The 7,929-nt window shown below is 32.7% G+C and overlaps 1 long non-coding RNA gene across 1 annotated transcript; it reads left to right on the top strand.

Annotated features, from left to right (window-relative positions):
* Positions 1–535: 535 nt before the first annotated feature.
* LOC126971053 (uncharacterized) lies at positions 536–7,423 on the top strand. The gene is made up of 4 exons (XR_007730804.1): positions 536–712; positions 869–1,093; positions 4,979–5,125; positions 7,174–7,423. It is a non-coding gene; the product is annotated as an uncharacterized LOC126971053 (long non-coding RNA).
* The last annotated feature ends 506 nt before the right edge of the window (positions 7,424–7,929 follow it).

Here is a 7,929-nt window from a genome sequence, read left to right as displayed (position 1 = left end):
TGGTCTCGAATTTTTTTTTTAACTTTTTTGACATTTTTTTTTAATTTGTTTGATTATGAGTCGGCATAATTAATAAATACATACAACTTCAAATTTTCACCCATCTACCATCAACAGTTACTTTTGTATCGCGATTTTAATATCGGCAATACAACGTTTGCTGGGTCAGCTAGTATTATATATTTTATTTAATATATTTATCCTATTACTCCACTTCTGAATATCTAAACAGCCTGGGACTAGATTGTGATTATTTTATAGCGATAGAAATGACTGTACAATATTGTATATTTTTATTGAAAGAGCGTAAAAAAAATGCTGGGAGAGTTTCTTGCTTGCTTGCCGCTTCTTCTCTCTCTGAACGCCATTTGTTTCCGAAACGATAGTAGTATCTAGTAATTATTAGAAAGGACATCAAAAGGAATTCTAAAGGAATCAATTTTGAGAAAATAAATGCCTTTTATGCCTTTATTTTAATTTCAGTGAACATGTAAGTGCCATTAAAATTTTGAGTTATTCGTTCGAGTGTTGTGAGTAATATATAAGGTATTTCTTATCAATGAAATCCATAAAATATATTGTTGCTTTCAATATATTTTATGGATTTCAATGGAAGTTGTATTGTTGGCCGAACAAGCTGTTGTTGTTTTTTGACTTATTTCATGAAAACGATATTTATTTATGACTCACAGAATTATATACACTGTTTTAAGTAAGTGTAATGTTTGCTAAGCGAATTTTAGTGTCCACTGCGAGACGAAAATGCCCACCAATTATCCACAGGACTGATGTTTGAAAACGCTGCAAAAATTTTATAAGTCATGATTGATATAATTATGTATATAATTTATTTTATTTAAATTTTCAGTTTTTTGTGTGTTCCATGAAACCACGTCGTTTTCCAAAAGAACTAGTAATAAATTAAAAGTATCAAGAAGTCTAAATGGTGACAAACAATGTAGCCGAGTGTGTCTGGATCTTCCCACAGATGACAAGGAACCAGTTTGTATGATATACAGCAGATACAAGACTGACTATTTGTTTTTTGTCAACCTGTGTCACGCCAGACGATTAATCTGCCGCGAAAATATAGGTGCAGCAGTAATTTGATTTTAAGTTATATAAATATATAATTAAATTTATTTTTCTATTTTAATTAATAATTAGTTCCAGCTTTGCTGATCACACCACAAATTAGGATAGCATCCCCACCGTCTGGACGTGTGGCGTTCCTCCACAGTACGGTTTTCAAGGAACTTTCTCCCACGTACAACCAAGCTGTGAAATAGCGTCCTTATGCCGTGTTTCCGGGACGATACGGCATCGTAGTTTCAAACAAGCGCGTACAGGTGTGTTCGCCTTAAAGGTGAACACTTCCATAAAAATAAATTAACATAGCCGGAAAAAATTGGCTCAATTTTTTTCATGTATTCCTCACGAACTACTTACTTTTTTTTTAAATTTATCTACATGTGCAGTTTGCATTGCGATTTTATCACAAAACTTATTTGCATAAAAAAGGAAATAATTTAAAATATATTGGTAAAATAAATATTTTAGGTTTACCTAAATTTACGATACATAATATATTATCTGTTATTTTTTTCAATTAATAAATAAACAAAACATTTAACAAAGAAATAGTTTTAAGAGTTTTCGGTTAAAGAAATTCATGTTATAATAACCAAAATTATTGAGGAAAATTGTAATAATTTTCGTATTTTACAGTTCTACACATGGTTCATCCCAGCCGATGTTTGAAGAGCAAACTATTCTTTATGCCTATTATTTAAAAATCTGCGTTCTATTTAAAATATACCAAAAAAGTTTTTCTTCAAGTACAAAATATTAAGCCAAAAATTGTTTTAGTTCTTGCTACTAAGCATAAGACATATTGTTGTGATAGTACCCAAAAAATACGACAAGCACAGCTTGTATTAAATAAATTTAAATAAAGCAGAGAAATTCTTAGAATTTTATATTTAATCCTTTTACTAATTCTAAAATATTGTTCAAAATTATTCTTAAGATCAAGGTGGCGTGTGTAAAAGCTTTTTTGTTTTTTTTTTTATAATAATAAGGGACGAGACGAGCAGGACGTTCAGCTGATGGTAATGAATACGCCATGCCCATTACAATGCAGTGCCGTTCAGGATTCTCAAAAAACCCAAAAATTCTGAGCGGCACTACAATTGCGCTCGTCACCTGGAGACATAAGATGTTAATCCTCATTTGCCTAATTCAGACCGAAACACAGTAATGCTTACACATTACTGCTTCACGGCAGAAATAGGCGCCGTTGCAGTTGTGGTACCCATAATCTAGCCGGCTTTCTGTGCAAAGGAGCCTCTCACTGGTAAATAATACTTACCATACATACCATGCTAATACATACCATTATTTTAGTCCAGTATTATTTACTCTAGTAATCCTGTAGAAAAAGTAATTGTAAATAAGGGTACCCTTATAGCCTAAACACGTGATCGGATTTGGTACGGCCAAACCATCGGACTCGGTCTGGTAGCGGACCATATTCGATGGTATTTCGCATCGTCCATCCATCGCACATAATTATTTTTACTACCGTCCGGACCGTACCGAGTATGACCATGTGCTTAGGCTATTAGTAAGAAATAATCTTTGTGTTTTGAAACTCGATGAAACGAAAGAGACCACAAACAGGTAAAAATGTTATATGATTCAGCCGGTGAGAAAATTAGAGAGGAAGCATTATACAGTGTTTTGGTACCAGGCGATCATAGTTGGAGAAGAGATTGTCATATGTATGACACGAGTGGTATACTCGTGTCATACATATAATATATTCTGACGTCATGCGCACGACATTTTACTACAGAGACACCAGGAGAACATAAATAATATTATGGTTACGGTGAAAGTAATAATATATTTCATAGCAGTTGAAATCATGTGTCATTCTGGCAACATGTACCAGGACTTCATATGCAATTTAGAGGTTAATGAACAATGAACATCTTAAAAATATTGTAGAAGTGCTGACCATCTTGAAGCCAAAATTTTTGAAGTTTTCACTGCTACCACGTGTGAATTGCATAGCACACATGTTTTTTTATAAGTTTGAGACATTGAGCAAATGGAGCTGAGGTAAATACGTTTTAGTTTTAAATGATTAATCTAAAGCAATTCAGTGCGCTGAGTTAAATTAACTGACGTACTTCTGAAGAAGGATTAATTCAGGTTTGTGTTTGCTATCGAAATCTGAGGATACTTTATATCTTAATTAAAAGTTTTCCAATTCACTCTATATGTTTCTCAGCACGTACACCGACCACAAAAAGTGTAGATACACATATTGTTTGAAGCAACTGTGCTATATTATACAACTCAAATTTAAGGAAATTTACAGTTTTATAGGAATAGACTTTAATGAAAATTAATTTTGGTCAAATTCAAAGTTGTGCTACATTACAAATTTACTATTTTAGCTCCTAGAGGTCGAGATTCGACCATAATTCGTTTAATTTTTAAGTTTATACACTATTGAGCGCTTTAACACTACGTCCGATCTGAATCGGTCAAAAACGGTCCGATGTAGTCGTAGAACTATTATTAACAGTTGACTGAAAGAAATCGGATGACGGAAGCCGGATCTAGTGCGTAAATTACCTAAGAAATAGTTCTAAAACTACTTCGGACCGTGTTTTCATGGATTCGGATCGGATTTGGATGGAACGTAGTGCGAAAGTGCTCTAAGGGTTTCTCACACTCACTCACGGGCTGACTGACGGACTGACATACACCACTTACACAATCACAAACACACTCCACAAACAGACACAAACAAAAACATACATGCACATAAACATTTACACTACTTACATACATACAAACATACATACATACTCTCATAAACACATACCTACACACTTACATACATAACAGAAAACATCACCACACTCGCCGGCGAGTGTGTTCTTCTCATCTTTTCATCCTTCATCTTCATTTTCATTCTCTCTCCTTCCCACAAGCACACAGCCGGTCCAAGGTTCGAGTCTCCTTAAGAGACGCCTCGCGACTGTTGTTGCGTAGCAAGTCCTATGTCGCTGTAAAAGCATGGCTAACAGCATAGAGGAGGTTTTAGTCGGTATGGGGTGTCCGCTTACGCGGACACTCGAGTCCGACATATTACGCCCCGTCCCGGGGCGTAAATACGTAACTGTATTTCCTCCTCTCAAAAAAAAAAAAAGGTTTATTTGTCAAAATCCTCTTTAATATAAGTATGTAGTGTGTGATATTTATTTTAATTAATTTAATGTATTTATAAGGCATTTAAATACTACAATAAACTTCTCCTCCGTATAAACTTTAACTGTGTTAAATTGCACGTACATCAGTTCTACCTATTTTTTTTAAATGGGGTACAATATGCGTATTAATATATAAATTAAATATTATATTTAAAGTTAAACAGAACATCTTTGACTTGTAGCAACTAAGGCAAGAGAATTAGTATTGTTTATATTATATTTAATGAACAAAATGGGTAAAAATTTAGATAATGATAAGCATACCTCTCATAAAATTTCACTAATATTATCTGTGTCTTTGCATTGCATAATAAAATAAATATATATTATTCTACTTATTAACATTGTTAAGTGGTATATCTTTAATCTTGTCAGAGTAACTCGTAGTGTTAATTCAAATGTAATATATTACATACACATAAAAGATGATATAGCAATATTCTAATGATCATTAAAATAGTAGTAGTAATTTTAACGAAATAAAAGTAGAGTTTCAGAGATGATATATTTCAAAGTTGATAGACGATACAGTAATTTAGTAAATAGTGTCCACAATAGTCTTTTAAATCCAAAGCATCAAATTTGAAAACCCATATTCACGTCATAAAACTTTATAGCTAATAAAGTTGAAGTATTGAAAGCCATAACTTCGATAGCGTGAAATGTATCTAATATTGCTGTATTTCCAGATATTCGGAGTGTATTGTTTCGAGTGTGAGAATTGCGGAGTGAAGCGGCGAAATATTATACCTTTACACGAATATGCAAGCTATCAGAAGAAAAACTTGGATTACAGAAGGAATAAAGACATCCTTGCCGAGGTAATGGATGGTGAGGTAAGGATGTAACATAGTACATTTAAGTAATAAAAGTTGTTTAAGTATTGTATTGTCGCTGTAAGATCACCCGTTACCCAAAAAGTGGGACAATTTGCAACGTCTTTATAAATGAAATAAGTCTTTAAATTAGTATGTTATTCTACGAGTAATGCCATAGTTTTTTGTCTATTATTTTAAATAGACACATCAAAAAAGTCTAAGCTACTATAATGTACTAATTTAAATTTTAGGATGGTTTTTCAAATTATAACGATGTATTTTATTTTTAAAATAATATGTTTATGGTCCTATGATGTAAAAATAACTAAGCTGTTGTCTTTATAAGTTCTTTTAAAAACAGACATTAACAATATTAGAATATACTGCAGAAACTAAGGTACTTAAGCAACTAAACATTTTTTTAACAAAATGAAATGAATTTATTGTGAAAGAATAGGATAATTTAATACAAAGTATGGCCTCCTCTGCTATTCAGAACTTGTCGGCCACGATTATTCATTGAATTAATGAGACTGTTTATGTAATCTTGCGGTTTTCGCCAATTACCTAATCGGTGGGCACCTGCCCTAATTGGGTGTCGAGCTCGTAGGCCGTACTCATGTAGTCGATTTCGCACAGTTTGGGGACTTTCATCAGCACCACTTGAATTTTGTAGCCTCAAACTTATCTCTCGAGCGGTTAACATCGGCTGGCATCTTGCAGTCAGTTGTATGTACCGGTCTTACCGCGTGGTTGTACACCTTTTACGGCCTGAATGCTGTGTAGCGGGTTCCCTTGTATTATTCTAGCGCTTCTATGAATGCCAAAATGCCGAGATACCTGAGATTGATTACTTCCCGCTTGCAACATCCCTACAGCTCTTTGCATTTCATTTGCCGTCAAATGACGTCGCTCCATGACGTAAAGAATATCTAACAATTAAATTTTATCGCTAACTTTATTTAAATGGTTGGTAAAATTATAAAATCAAGACTAAACGTTGCTACGTTTATAAAAACGCACTTAAATTCAAACAAATTACCTTTAATTTAATTTTATGAATAAAACAAAACATAATCGATTTTTTTTTTACAACTTGCCAGTATGTGTTTGATTGACTGAATAACGACTTAGAAAATTTATTAATATAAATGGTAAATTTGTAATATCATGCATGTCGCTTTGACTTTTTTTAATGTGTGTATAATATTCAAATCAAATCAGATTTATTCAATTTGATCAAGGATTTATTCATCATAATTATTAAACAATGGTTATAGACATGAGAAGGAGCCAGAGTGTCGACACAAATTGCACCCTTCCCTGTACCCAAATACTACTTGATAGCTTCCGAAGAAGATAATTGCGAAAAGCAAAAACAAAAAAAAAATTTGAGAGTGAAATCCACAGTCTAATAATAATAATAGAGCACTCATGAAAAGTAATTTCCAATCATATTAAAGGAATTTGTATATATGTGGGAGGCTCCTTTGCACCGGCGCGGTTGCCGGCTAGATTATAGGTACCAAACGGTGCCTTTTTCCCCCGTGAAGCAGTAATGTGTAAGCATAACTGTGTTTCGGTCTGAAGGGCGCCGTAGCTAGTGAAATTACTGGGCAAATGAGACATCTTATGTCCCAAGGTGACGAGCTCAGTTGTATTGCCGCTCAAAATTTTTGAATTTTTCAATAATCTTGAGTGGCACTGCTTTGTAATGGACAGGACGTATTAATTACCATCAGCTGAACGTCCTGCTTCATTAAAAAAACTTTAAATTTTTTTATTCATTTTAATTCAGCGATTTGGATGGTGGATTTGATTTTTTTATGATTTAATAATAGACTCCACAAAAAATGTTTTGACGTCGTTATACATTAAAATAAAACACTTTTAAAGGATTAAAACGCGTGTAATTGTAACTCCTTTTACATTAGATTTTTGCGTAAAAGTTACATTACAACGTCGGGTTAACTAAAATATAAAATGTTTTATTTACATGTGTAACACTCGCGTTCATCAAAGAAAGAACTATGTTGTTATACAGTTTTAAACAAAATATTTATCAGCTTTCAGAACCACAAGTAAATTATGAAGGTCGAACAGATTCTAAAGAAGCAGGAAACGGACAACTTGAGAGACAACATCGCGACATTAAATGGCTTACTATTCACAGCAATGAAATGGGTATCGCTTATTAGAGTTTAACTGTCATGGTGTTTGCAAATAAAATATCTTTCATTGCTTTATTTTGAATTTATGTTAAAATTAAATATGTCTCATTTTACTTACTTTAATGAACTGAATAAAAAATACAAGTGATTACAAAAAGTTTCACTCAAAAATCTCAAACCGTGATGGTTCTATGTCAATTCGAAGTACATATTACTATATCATATGCAATTATATATTTAAACCCCTGTTATTATTTTGGGGAAAACAGAAGAACGTTATTTGCGCTATTTATAACCTAGGTCCTAAGGAATTATTCAATTAAGAGCAAAATTGAAAGAATTGAAACATTTTATCTGTGTGTATTTAGGCGATGTATATGCCTTTACAATATGATGCCAGTAAATACAAAACAAAATATGTGGTACGAATTTAAAAGGAATTGTTAAAATAGTTTTATTCCGGAAGAATTACCTACTATAATATAAATGACTTTCATGATGACAACAGATTAGGAATAGAGCAACCTGCAATCAGGCTATTTAAATTATAAATTTTAGTATAAGAAATTTTATTTAAAAAAAGAAGTCTGCTGAGTTTCCTTTGAATAGGTGAAATAAGCAATAATAAAAGGTCTGTAGCCATACAATTTT

Source organism: Leptidea sinapis, chromosome 22, assembly GCF_905404315.1.
Source record: "Leptidea sinapis chromosome 22, ilLepSina1.1, whole genome shotgun sequence".
NCBI lineage: Eukaryota > Metazoa > Arthropoda > Insecta > Lepidoptera > Pieridae > Leptidea > Leptidea sinapis.
This window is presented reverse-complemented; position numbering and strand designations above follow the sequence as displayed.